Consider the following 13,352-nt stretch of genomic DNA (forward strand, 5'->3'; position numbering starts at 1 on the left):
CACTGCCATTGAGTCTATTCTGACTCATAGTGAGCTGTGCAGACAGTGTAGATATTGGGATTCTAAGTAAGGGTTCCAACACTGTTGGTGTTTATGGGAGCAGACAGCCTCATCATTTTACCTGGGAAGGGTAGGGAACATCTGGCCTGTAGGCTGGATACTCAACACACTGCCACTGAGTCAATGCTGACTCATAGCAATCCTGTAGGAGAGGGTAAAACTGCCTCTGTGGGTTTCTGAGACTGTAACTATTCACAGGAGTAGAAAGCCCTGCTTTCTCCCTCAGATGAACTGGTGGTTTCAAATTGTGGACCTTGTGGTTAGCAGTCCAACACATACTGACTATGCTCCCAGGGCTCCTTACAGGGCATGTCAGACCTTTAAAATCAGTTGACATCATGCACCTCACCAGAGGGAAACTGTCCCAATCATCACATGGCTGTGGTTGTTAAGTGCCATTGAGTCAGTTCTGACCCATAGTGATCCTAGAACAAAACATCACCTGGTCTGGGCCACCTTCACAAATGCTTTTATGTCTGAACCCATTGCTGCAACCACTGTATCAATCCACCTGTTGAGAGCCTTCCTCTTTTTGGTTACCCCTCCATTTTACCAAGCATGATGTCTTTCTCCATGGATTTTTCTCTCCTAATGACATGTCCAAAGTATATCAGATAAATTCTCACCACTCTTGCCTCTAAGCAGCATTCTGGCTGCTCTTCCTCTAAGACAGATTTGCTTGTTCTGTTGACAGTCCATGGTTCTTTGAATCATCTTTGCCAGCACCACAAGTCAAAGGCACCCATTCTTCTTCGGTCTTCCTTGTTCGGTGTCCAACTTTCAAGTGTGTATGAAAATACCATGGCTTGGGTCGGTGCACCTTAGTCCTCAGAGTAACCTCCTTGCTTTTCAGCACCTTTGTACAGCAGATGTGCCCAGTGCAATGTGTCATTTGATCTCGATTGCTGCTTCCATGAGCATTGGTTGTGCAGCCAAGCAAGACAAAATCCTTGAAGACTTCAGTGTTCTCTCCGTTTATCATGATATTACACATTGTTTCAGTTGTGAGGGTTTTGGTCTTCTTTACATTGAGTTGTAATCCATACTGAAGGTTGCAACCTTTGATTTTCAAATTAGAGGTGAGTTAGTGAAATGTCTGACCATTATGGCCCACAATTGATGTGATAAATGTCCAAATGGTCTTTGAAAAAAAAATCCCTGACTTTGGTTTAAGTGTACAAGCTTGTGGTTTGCAGTTCAATATGTAACCTTCCCTTCACCTCCTGGTATCAATACTCTCCATATTGGTCAAGAGGGGCTTATCTGTCCTGAGTTCCCTGTGTTTCCAGCTCTTATCTGTACCTGTGTACATGCTCTGGTCTGGCTGAATTTTTAAGGTAGAATTGGAATCATGATGGGAGGCAGAAAGCAGCATTAAGGAATTAGAGGAAACACTCGTCAGTGTTCCAAACTGCTGCAGGAACCTTTCCCCAACCTCCACAACAATAAAGCAGGCAACCCACCAGCCTTCTGGGGCACTCCCCTGAGAGGGAAGCCACAGGAGGATAAGGTGGTAGGTTAATTCCACAGTGAAATTAGCTGTAGGCATTTCGAAGAAGCACTCCTAAAAGTCTCCCTGAGAGAGCCAGTGATCTTTGACTCCCTGGAAAATGGCACCTGGCTCCTCTAAAACAACACAATGCAAACTGCCATCAGCCTCAATGACCTCAATTAAAAAACATGAGAAAGAAAAGGCAATGGCAGAAAAAGTCCCAAACATACGACATGCATAGAAGAAGCAGACCTTGAGCAGCCACAGAAAGAAATTCTCAGAATGCTACTTGGAGTCATACAGGATATGAGGGAAACAATACAGAAAAAGGATGAAGAGACAGAGGAGATAAAGGCCATATACCAAAGGGAAATACAGAACCTTAGGGAGGAGATAACAAAAACCAGTAGCAGAAACATAGACCTCAAGGACTGACCAGAGGAAGCAGAGAAGCGCATCAGTGACTTGGAATACAGCCAAGCAGACTTTAACAATTGCGAAAAAAAAATCTAATAAGATCATCAAAGAAACTGAAGAAAACTAAGAACTATGTCTGATACTATGAAGCACAACAACATTAGAATTATAGGCTTACTGGAGGAAGACACAATAAAGAAGTCATCTGCAACAATAGTGAGAGAATTCCGGGAGGAAAATTTCCCCAGCTTAATGAATGAAAACCAGGAAACCATTCAGGAGGCTGAAAGAGCACCAGCTAGACTGAATCCCAAGAAGTCACCAAGGCACATAATAGTTAAACTATCCAACTTGGAGGAAAAGGAGAAAATCATGAGAGCAACTAAGGAAAAACAAACAATAACATATAAAGGTTCCCAAATAAGAATATGCTCAGACCTATCAGCAGAAACTATGAAGAAGAGGAGGGAGTGTAGTAACATATTCTAAAAACTGAAGGAAAACAACACAAACCCAAGAATACTGTATGTAGTGAAATTATCTATCAAGATAGATGGAGAAGCAAGAGAAAAGGAAAATCTCAAAGAACGCATTAGAAGAAACCAAGCCCTACAGAAGATCCTTGCCGACCCAGTGTGGGTAGAAGAACAACACTCACCAAACATATATGAGAGACCGCCACATAGAACAACCTCACACAGAGGGCAACAAAGAGAAAACAGAACCCGTTACCATTGGCTTAAGGGTGGAAAGAAGTTAAGAATGATACACACACACACGCACAACACACTAATGAGAAAGGAAAGTAGGAAAACACCCAACACAAAAGGTATAAAATGACATCACAGAGTCCACAGATGGAGATAATAACCCCGAATATCAATGGCCTGAACTCAGGCATTCAAAGACTGAGACTAGCACACTGACTTAGAAAACACAACCCATCAATCTGTTGCCTACAGGAGACACATCTCAAGGTTACAGACAAAAATAGGCTGAGAATCAAAGGCTGGAGAAAGGCATACCAAGAAAACAGCAATTCAAAAAAAGCAGGGGTTGCAATTCTAATCTCGAATAAAATTGACATCAAAGCGCAAGCCATAAAAAGAGATAAGGAGGGACACTATATAATGCTCAAGGGAATGGTTGACAAAGAACCACTAAGCTTTGTAAACATATATTCCCCGAATGAGCAACACACTAAATACGTCAACCAAACACTCCAAAAGATGAAAAAAGAAATCACAGCCTCATAAATTATAGTGGATGACTTCAATACACCACTCTCTGAGAAAGATAGATCACAGGAAAAGAAACTCAACAAGGAGGCTAGAGACCTAAACACTACAATTAGACAATTTGATCTGATAGATAGTTACAGAGCTTTTCATCCAAATACAAAAAATTCACATTCTTCTCTAGCCCACATGGCACATATTGAAGATAGATCACATGCTGGGGCATAATGCCAATCTACATAAATTTAAGCACATTGATATCATACAGACCTCTCTCTGACCACTGTGCCATAAGGCTGGAAGACGAAGAAAACAAGGGCAAACAATTGGAGGATGAATAACTCTCTACTGCAAAAGTAGTGCTGGCACAGATCAGAGATGAAATTAGGACATTTCTAGAAACCAACAAGAAAGAGCATACAACGTACCAAAATTTATGGGACATGGTAAAGGCAGTTATCAGAGAAAGTTTCATTGCAATACATGCACACCTGAGAAAGGAAGAGAGACTCATGATTGATATGCTGGCACAAAATTTAAACAAGTAGAACAGAGTCAGCAGGAAAATTCTACTAATAGCAATAGAAAAGAAATTATGAAAATTAAAACAACAATGAGGTACCACCTAACACCTTAAAACAACAATGAGGTACCACCTAACACCCTCAAAGATAGCCCAATTCAAAAAATCAGAAAGCAACAGTGTTGGAGGGGCTGTGGGGAGACAGGAACTCTCATCCACTGCTGGTGGAGCTGTAAGTAGGTACAGCCACCATGGAAATCGATCTGGCGATATGTAAAACATATGGACATTGACTTACCATATGACCCAGCAACCCCCCCTACTGTGCATATACCCAGAAGAGGCAAGAAACAAACCAAGGCCAGACATCTGTGCTCTAGTGTTCATTCCAGCACAGTTCACAATTGCAAGCAGTTGGAAACAACCCAAATTTCCATTAACTGATGATTGGATTAAAAAGCTGTGGTACATACATACAATGGAGTACTACACATCGCTAAAAAGCAGTGAACGTATGAAGCACATCGCTGCATGGGAAGAACTGAGGGAAATCATGCTAAGCTAAGTAAGCCAAGCACAAAAGAACAAGTACAACATTAATCCACTGAGGTAAGCTTTTAAAAAATGCAAAAGGGGCATAGGAAAAAGCTACTGTATACAAACATTCCTGGGATGAGGACCAGGTAGCATGGCAGGGAGCAGACCAAATACAGGGATACGTATGGTAGCCAACTAAAAAGGACGTGGGGAAAGGGAAGAAAATAAAGAAAGAAATAATGAAAAGGGAATGGGTAGCAGGAGTACAGGGCACTAACCCACCTAAGGGGAGGGTATTGTTTATATCTCCACAGGGAAAGAGGGACCAGACTTCAACCCAGTGCCCAAGATGTGAATGCAACATTCGGTGTGGAGTAGGGAACCAGTGGCGAGGTCTTAGGGGCCGGCCCCAATCCCAACTACTTCATGGACACCTGCCACTCCCCCCAGAATAATTTATTTTAAAGAATGGTATTGAATCTGCAGCTCCAGGAGAGGGACATATCTGATCAGAGCACATGGGAGCAGATAAAGGGGGAGGCAGAGAGCATCCTGGCCCACCAGGCGTTGAGGACGATGTTCCCAACTAGAGCAGCCAGTCCACAGAGAGGATCACATGGCCGGCCCCACTATGAGACATGATGTCCCTCACTGACCCATAGCCCTACAGGGGACAACACTGGAGACACAGTGTGGGAATTGTGCCTGACCTGATCCTGCCACATCAAGGCAAAACACTAAGGGGGTGCTAAAGAACAGCAAGGGAACAGAGCAGAGAGGTCTCCAGGGAATGCTGAAGGTGGACTTTGGGGCCAGGGCATGGTGCCCCAACAGACTGGACTGGAAAACACTCCTAAAGGCCAACAAACAGTCCTTGAACTAACTACAAGTTTTCTTTTTTGTTGTGCTTTGTTTTGTTTTTGTCATTGGTTTGTTGTTGTTGTTTTGTTGTATATTGTTGTTTGGTCTTGCTCTGTCTTGTTTTTGTGCATGCTATTGTCTCCGCGGGTCTGTCTAAATAAAATAGGCTGGATGAACAATCTGGATGAGAAAACAGCGGGATCGACAGTTCTGGGGGACATGGGAGAAGGGGAGGTGGGGGGAAATGAAGTGGTGTTAACAAACCCAGAGACAAGGGAACAACTAGTGATCCAAATCGGTGGCAAGGAGTGTGTAGGAGGCCAGGTAGGACGTGATCAAGGGTAACAGACGAATTACTGAAACCCAAATGAAGGCTGAACATGATAGTGGGACAAGAGGAAAGTCAAAGGAAATAGAGGAAAGATCTAGGAGGCAAAGGGCATTTATAGAGGTGTAAATAAAGGCATGTACATATGCAAATTTAAAAAATAAAGAACTAGAGGAAAGTTGTATTTTTCATTGGTGCTATAGTATACTCTGACTGGCTCGTCTCTTCCTTGTGACTCTTCCGTAAGGGATGTCCAGTTGCCTATAGATGGGCTATGGGTCTCCATTCTGCACTCCCCCTCATTCCCATTTATATGGTTTTTTGTTCTGGGTCTTTGATGTCTGATACCTGATCTCATCACACCTTGTGATCACACAGGCTGGTGTGCTTCTTCCATGTGCACTTTTTGTTGCTTCTTGGCTAGATGGCCGCTTGTTTATCTTCAAGCCTTTAAAACCTCAGTTCTTTTGACAGCCAGGCATCATCAACTTTATTCACCACATTTGCTATGCACACATTTTGTCTCCTGTGATTATGTTGGGAAGGTGAGCATCACAGAATTTCAGGTTATTAGAATCAAGTGTTCTTGCATTGAGGGAGTACTTGAGTAGTGGCCTGATGTCTGTTCTATCTTGATACTTAACATGTAAATATATGTACATATATCTATTTCCCTATCATTATATACAAATATATTTACATATGTACATGTCTGTATTTAGACCTCTATACATTCCCTTTGACTCCTAGTTCTTTCCTCTACTTCCTTTGACTTTCCTCTTGTCCCACTACCATGGTGCAAAGGAAAAGGGAAGGAGAGAGAGTGGAATACATCCTGGCCCACCAAGCCCCGGGGATGATTTCCATCTTTTTCAACAGTTGCTGGAAGCTTGTTTTATAAGAGAAAGCCAGAAAAGGAATGAGCCATGATTTCTTCCACTGAGCAATTGAGCAAATAGAAGGTACTGTTTATAAGTGCAACTTGGATTACAGCAGAATTGCAATTAAAAGTGAACCCTTGGGTAACTTTGCAAAAAGGCAGGTATCTTAGCTGGGGCGTCAAAGAGAACTCTTGGATCAGACATTATAATTGCGTTATTGTTGCAGCTTTCTTGTCTTGACTTCTAGGAGTAAGGGCAGCAGAACTCTGAAACACCCCACTATACATGCCAAGCCAAAGAGGACTGCAAATCTCTAAGCATGTGTTGAGACAGTGGCTATTGTCCTATTATCATAAACCCAGGCCAGAATCTTGGAGCAAAGCCTAGCTTCTAACATCCCCAAAGGAGGGGCCACCTACTTGCATCTAAACAGTCCAAAATACACTGTTCTAGTGTTTTTCCCTGCTGCCTGGTAGAAATATCTCAATGCCTCAAGACAGCCAGATTTTCCACTTCCATAAACAGATATAAATGCTTTCTAAGTAATGGTCTCTTTCTCTCTCCCTCCTGCCCCTGGCAATTTTGACAGCCACACCTCAAGTGTCGACATGGTTGAATTCTAAAGATCAGGTCATTTTGTAGATTGGCATTTTTTTTGAGAGATGGGGTGTTCCACACCTTCAGCATCTATGTCCTTGGTTGCTTACCCCCATCATCTGCCTCCATCCTAGAATGTCAAGGGATATGTATGGCTCAACTGGCCCCCTTCCAAACCACCTCAGAGCCTCTGAGGAGCTGAGAGTGGGGGAACAAAAGGTACTTCTTGCTGCCCAATGCCTCCCACCCCAGGCAGAGACCTCACTGGTCCTCCATCTGCCTGGACCCCAAAGCTCTGCAGGGCTTCCTTCCTACACTTGGTCTTCTTGCCTCCCTCACTGACCTCCCTCACTGAACTCTTTGGGTTCTCATCCAACTTTCTCCTGTCATTCCCTCCTCCTTTTGCCTTTCCCCCTTTCGCAGTGACCAAACTTAGATGTTTCAAACGAGTGGGAGAAAGTATTTTACAGTCAGTTGGCCACTGTCATTATCATTACCATTGTGGTCTCTGCTATATCATCTGGCATGTCCTACAGAGGACATCCTGGGCCTGGCCAAGGCCCTGTGTGAACCATCAGAGATACAGCCTGATATTTTTTCCCCAAATTATCATAAAGGTGAAATATTGTGTAAAGAGATAGTCTATAAATAAGGAATAGGTATAACAAGCTTTGAATTCTATATACCTGTTTCTTCTGGTATGTTACATAAGTGGAATCATTAATACTTGTTCTTTGTGTCTGAATTCTTTAACTTACCATGATTTCAATGTTCTTTCATGACATAGAATGTATCAAAATGTATTTTTAAAATTTTTCTTGGCTGAATAGTACTCAATATACTCTAAATGAGAAGAAAAAAACGAAACATCCGTCAGTAATTGGAATGTGGGATGTAAAACGTATGAATCTAGGAACATTGGGAGCCAGCAAAATGAAATGGTGTGCATACAGATCTTAATCTGAGGCACTAGTGAGCTGAAATGGACTAGTACTGATCATTATGAGTCAGAGAAGCATAGAGTTTCCTATACGGGGACAAGGGATGATAGCCAATCAAATACAAGGAAGTGCAGCGAATGTAATTTTTATTCAAATTTATGCACCAACTACTAAAGCTGGTAGTGAAGAAATTGAAGAATTATACCAACTTCTTTAGTCTAAAATCGATCAAACATGTAATCAAGATGCACTGCTAATTACTGGTAATTAAAATGCAACAGGTGGAAACAAAGAGGAAGGATCAGCATTTGGAAAATATGTCAAGGCCAATGGCTTCTTCATTGCCAATGACTTTTTTCAACAATATGTGGCAGCTACACACAGCAGCTTTGATAGATGGAATACACAGGAGTTAAATAGACTACACCTGTGGGAGAAAATGGTGAAGTTCAATATCAGCAGTCAAAATAAAGCCATGGGACAACTGTGGAAAAGATCGTGAACTGCTCCTATGCAAGTTCAGCTTGAAGTTGAAGAAAATTTCAAAATGCCTAGCAGAGACAAAATATAACTTTAAGAGTATCCAACCCAAATTTAGAACTGAAGAAAAAAAATCAAGCTCCTAGTTGCAATGTGAAGGATTCTATAAGCAAAATATTGAATGATCCAGGAAGCATCTAAAGAAGGTGGAAGGAATATACAGGATCATTGTACCAAAAATAATTGATTGGCATTCAACCATTTCGAGAGGTAGTCTCAACAACAAGCAATAGTATCGAAGGAAGAAGTCCAGGCTGCAGTGAAGGCTTTAACAACAGGAGGGACTTACAGAATGCCAATGGAAATGTTTCAACAAGCTGATGAAGCACTGGGAGCACTTACTTGTCTATGCCAGGAAATTTGGAAGACGGATACCTGACCACCTGACTGGAAGCGATCTATATTTGTACCCATTTCAAAGAAAGATCATCTAACAGAATAACAATATTATGAATGTCATATGCAAGTAAAATTTTGCTGAAGATAATTTAAAAATGCTTTCAGCTGTACATTGACAAGGAGCTTCCAGAAATTCAAGCTAGATTGACAAGAGGATTTGTAAGGACAGATATCATTGCTTGCCTCCGGTAGACCTTAGCTGAAAGGGAATGCTAGAAAGATGTTAGTTTGTGTTTTGTCGACTGTGTAAAAACATTAAACTGTTTGGACCATAACAACACTATGGATAGTATTGAGAAGAGTGAGTATTCTATGACACTTAATGCAGACCCTGCACATAGACCAAGAGACAGTCATCCTGACAGAACAAAGGAATCCTGCATGATTTAATGTCAGGAAAGATGTGAGTCAGGACTGTATCCTCTCACCATGCTTATTCAATCTGTATGCTCTGAGAAAATCCAAGAAGCTAGACCATGTGAAGAAGAAGATGCCATCAGCCTTGCTTGCTGAAAATGAGGAGGATTTGAAGCACTTACTGATGATCAAAGATTGCAGCCTTCAAAATGGATTACAACTCAATGTAAAGAAAACCATAACTCTCACAATGGGGCCTAGATACAACATCACAATAAAGGGAGAGACGTTTGAAGTGGTCAGGCATTTCATCTTGCTTGGATCCACAATCAAAGTTCGTGGAAGCAGAAGTCAGGAAATCAAAGGTCGTATTGTACTGAGAAAGTCTGCGGCACAAAACCTCTAAAGTGTCAAAGAGCAAAGATGTCACTGTAAGGACTAAGGTGCGCATGCCCCAAGCCATGGTATTGTCAATGGCCTTCCATGTATGTGGACACTGGACAATGAATAAGAAAGACCTCAGAAAAATGGACGCGTCTGAATTATATTATTGGTTAAGAATATTGAATATTCCACGAACTTGAAGAGAACAAACACATTTGTTTGGAGGAAGTCCAACCAGAATGCTCCTTAGAAGTGAGGATGGAGAGGCTTTAGACAAGCTATCAGGAGAGACCAGTCCCTGGAACAAATGATATCCGTGGGAAATTCTCTGTGTATGATGAGGGCGATTGAATTTCCAAAATACGTAGATTTTTTTCCTTTGGTGAGATTTCTTTTTGTGTGTGTGTTTTTAATATAATTTTGTTGGGGGCTCATACAACTCTTATCACAATCCATACACACATCAACTGTGTAAAGCACATTTGTGCACTCGTTGCCCTCATCATTCTCAAAACATTTTCTCTCCATGTAAGTCCCTGGCATCGGCTCCTCATTTTTCCCTCCCTCCCATTTCCCTCCCTCATGAACCCTTGATAATTTATAAATTATTATTTTGTCATGTCTTACACTGGATGTTTGGTAGAGGACCCACCCACCAAAAAGGAAGACCTTCAACAAGATGGCATGGCACAGCGACGGTTACAATGGACTCTGTGTAATAATTGTGAAAATGCACAGGACTGAGAAGTGTTTCACAGGGTCACTATGAGCCAGAACACACTTGCCAGTACTTCACAATAACAGCAGCAACACTCCATTACATGTATGAATCTAAGCCACATTTTGTTTTTCCATCCATCTGTTGATGAATACCTAAATTCTTTCCACATTTTCGATATTCTGAATAGTGTTGCAATGAAGATTGGTGTTTAAGTGCCTGCCTGCTTCCCTGTCTCACACCTCTTGGGTATACAGAATGCTGGGTCACATGGCATTTCTATAAGGAGCCTGGGTATCAGAAGGCTGCGAGCCTGGCTACGGATCAGAAGGTTGGTGACTAGAACCCATCAAGCAGCTCTCGGGGAGAAAGATCAACCAAGAAAACCAGGTGGGGCAGTCCATCTCTGTCTATGTCAGAATTGATTCAATAGAGCCTGGCAACAACTAGAAGGTGTTTATTTATACACCTTTGTGGGGTGGGGGGACAGGGTACTAATCCCCCGTCCCCCCTGGGAAAATAGCTCCACTGGGTGGAGCTTTCGGTACACATTTTCCCGCGATATGCTAGCTTACAGCAACTCACTCTGAGTTAGTGCGCCCAGTGGCGTTGCCTGGGAAAGTTCTTTCTGGTCACAGTGAATCCTTTTGTTAAAGCAGTCTCACTTGAACCTCATTTATTGTGATGAACGATTGAAGACAACGTGTGGCTGTGAAATTTGTTTCCTGCTCTGGAAAAAATGCTACAGAAACTGTTGTGATATTGAACATAGGTTACAAAAACAGCACTATGGGAAAAACTCAAGTGTATGAATGGTTTCCTTGTTTCAAAAAACATGAAATGTCGATTGACGATGAATGTCGTTCTGGATGTCCTGAATGGATGAAAATGTTGACTTGTAGTGCATTTGGGGTTTGTCCCACCAGGTCGGAATGTTAATCAAGCTTTCTATTTAGAGATTCTGAAAAGATAGCATAACAATGTGCCTGATTTGTAGTAGACTGGGGACTGGTTTTGCCACCACAACAATGCACATGCTATGCAGCCATCTCAGTGCACCAATTTTTGGCAAAATACAGCATTCCTCTCTTGCCTCCCACACCTGACCTCGCTCCATGCAACTTCTTTTTGTTTCTGTGAATTCAGAAGGACACGAAAAGACAGTGATTTGATGATGTAGAAGAGGCGAAGAAAAAGAGGAGAGAGGTGCTATCAGCCTTCCAAACAGATGAGTTTGAAAAATATGTACAAGAATGGAATCACAGATTTGACAAATGTATTAAGTGTAATGGAGAGTACTTTGAAGGCGATGAGGTTGTTTTGTAAAAAAAAATTAAATACATAGGTTGGGTGGGATGTTCCGGGTTTCGGGGGGTATCCCCTCAAATGCTTCAAGTTGAGAGAGATTGCCAAGCTGTTTTCTACTTCTCAGGCCCCATGGGCATTGGCTGTGAATTCAAATAAGATGAACTCCTTTACAAGTGGAATCTTTTCGGTTACTGTGATGTTTCCCATTGGTCTAGGCCTGAGGACTATGGTTTTCTTGACACTGGGTTGTAATCCATATGGAAGGCTGCCGTCTTTGGTCAACTCCTCCTCACTTTCAGCACGCAAAGTTGAATCATCTACATATCACAGGTTGCTAATAAGCCTTCTCCCAATCCTGAAGCCACATTCTTCTTCATAGCTTCTAGCTTTGTCCAGAAAGAAAAAGAGTGTTTGGAAACTGATTGTGGTAGCAACTGTACAATTTTGCTCAATGTGATTGAACTGTGGAATGATATGGTATGATATGTATCTTAGCTCCCAATTAATAGTACATTTAAAAATTAAAATAATGAACTCAGAAAAAAATACTCTAGCTTCTCAGATTTTTATCAGTAGACAGACTGAATAAATTTGGCAAAAAGAAATAACCCTGACCCCCATCTTCCGTGGCATTGACCCAGTAAACTCAGGACCACTTCCCAGTACCTTTGCAGCTACTGCTCCTGAGGCTGGGTTGCCTGCATCCCCTTGTGTCCCCAATGAGCTCCCAGCTGATGTCAACAGCCAACTGAGACAACAGTTTCCCCAGCAACCCTTCCTGGCTGCCCGCTCCTGGGGTTTCCTCCACACAGCTGGTGTCTGCACTGCCTTCTACTATGATCAGAAAAATGAGAATGCAAACTCCTTGGCAGCGTCTGTCTTTGCTGCTCTGTCTCCTCTGACGAGACAGTGGGTTTTCTGAGAGCAGGGACTGGCTGTCTGACTCTCTGCTGTGTCCTCAGCCCACAGGGCAATTCCTGGCTTGTAGAAGGTACTTAGGAACTGTCTGCCAACTGGACAAAGGAAGATAGGAATCAATGGCCAAGTATTTGTTTCACATATATTTGCCACAATCAAAAAAACTTTTGGGGAAAATGAATGCGTGAATACATGGCATCGATATAAAATGTTCTGTTTGTGATGACACATACATGTTAAATTTCCAAAATACTAATGTGTCACGACATTGTCATGCTAAAAGCAAAAACCCTCTCAGTGACAAGGAACCTCTGGTGACACAAAGGGTTAAAGCCTGGCTGCTAACTGAAAGGTTGGTGATCAGAACTTAAATGGAGCTTGAATTCTGAGCACTGCAATTGGCAGAAGGCTGTGGGGATAGGGACAGCCTGAGTAGGGACAGTCCATCTGCAGACTCCCCATATAGACCAAGCCTTCACTGAGTTCCTGCTGATCATTAAGCAGGGATCGTTAGGCAGAGTGCATTGGAAAGCAGCTCGCCTCCACCAATTTCCAGCCAGCCCAGAGAGGGAATGTCTCGTAGGGGCTTGCCTGGGTAATCCTTGATAGGTGGTACTTGGGGTGGGGGAGGTGTCGCACAGTTATGATTTGTGCTCTATCAGCTGTGTTCTGACTGCCTTAGTCAGAAGGCCCTTGACCAATCTTTTCATCTCTTCGATCTTACATAATGTATGTGTCCCAACCATGGCCCCAGTCCACGCCTGCAATCCCCTCTGTAATTGTGACGTCTTGATCTACCACCACCATGCAGATGTGACAGTTTGCTGTCTCCAGGCCTTGTTTAATGCACGTC

Source organism: Tenrec ecaudatus, chromosome 2 (assembly GCF_050624435.1).
Source record: "Tenrec ecaudatus isolate mTenEca1 chromosome 2, mTenEca1.hap1, whole genome shotgun sequence".
NCBI lineage: Eukaryota > Metazoa > Chordata > Mammalia > Afrosoricida > Tenrecidae > Tenrec > Tenrec ecaudatus.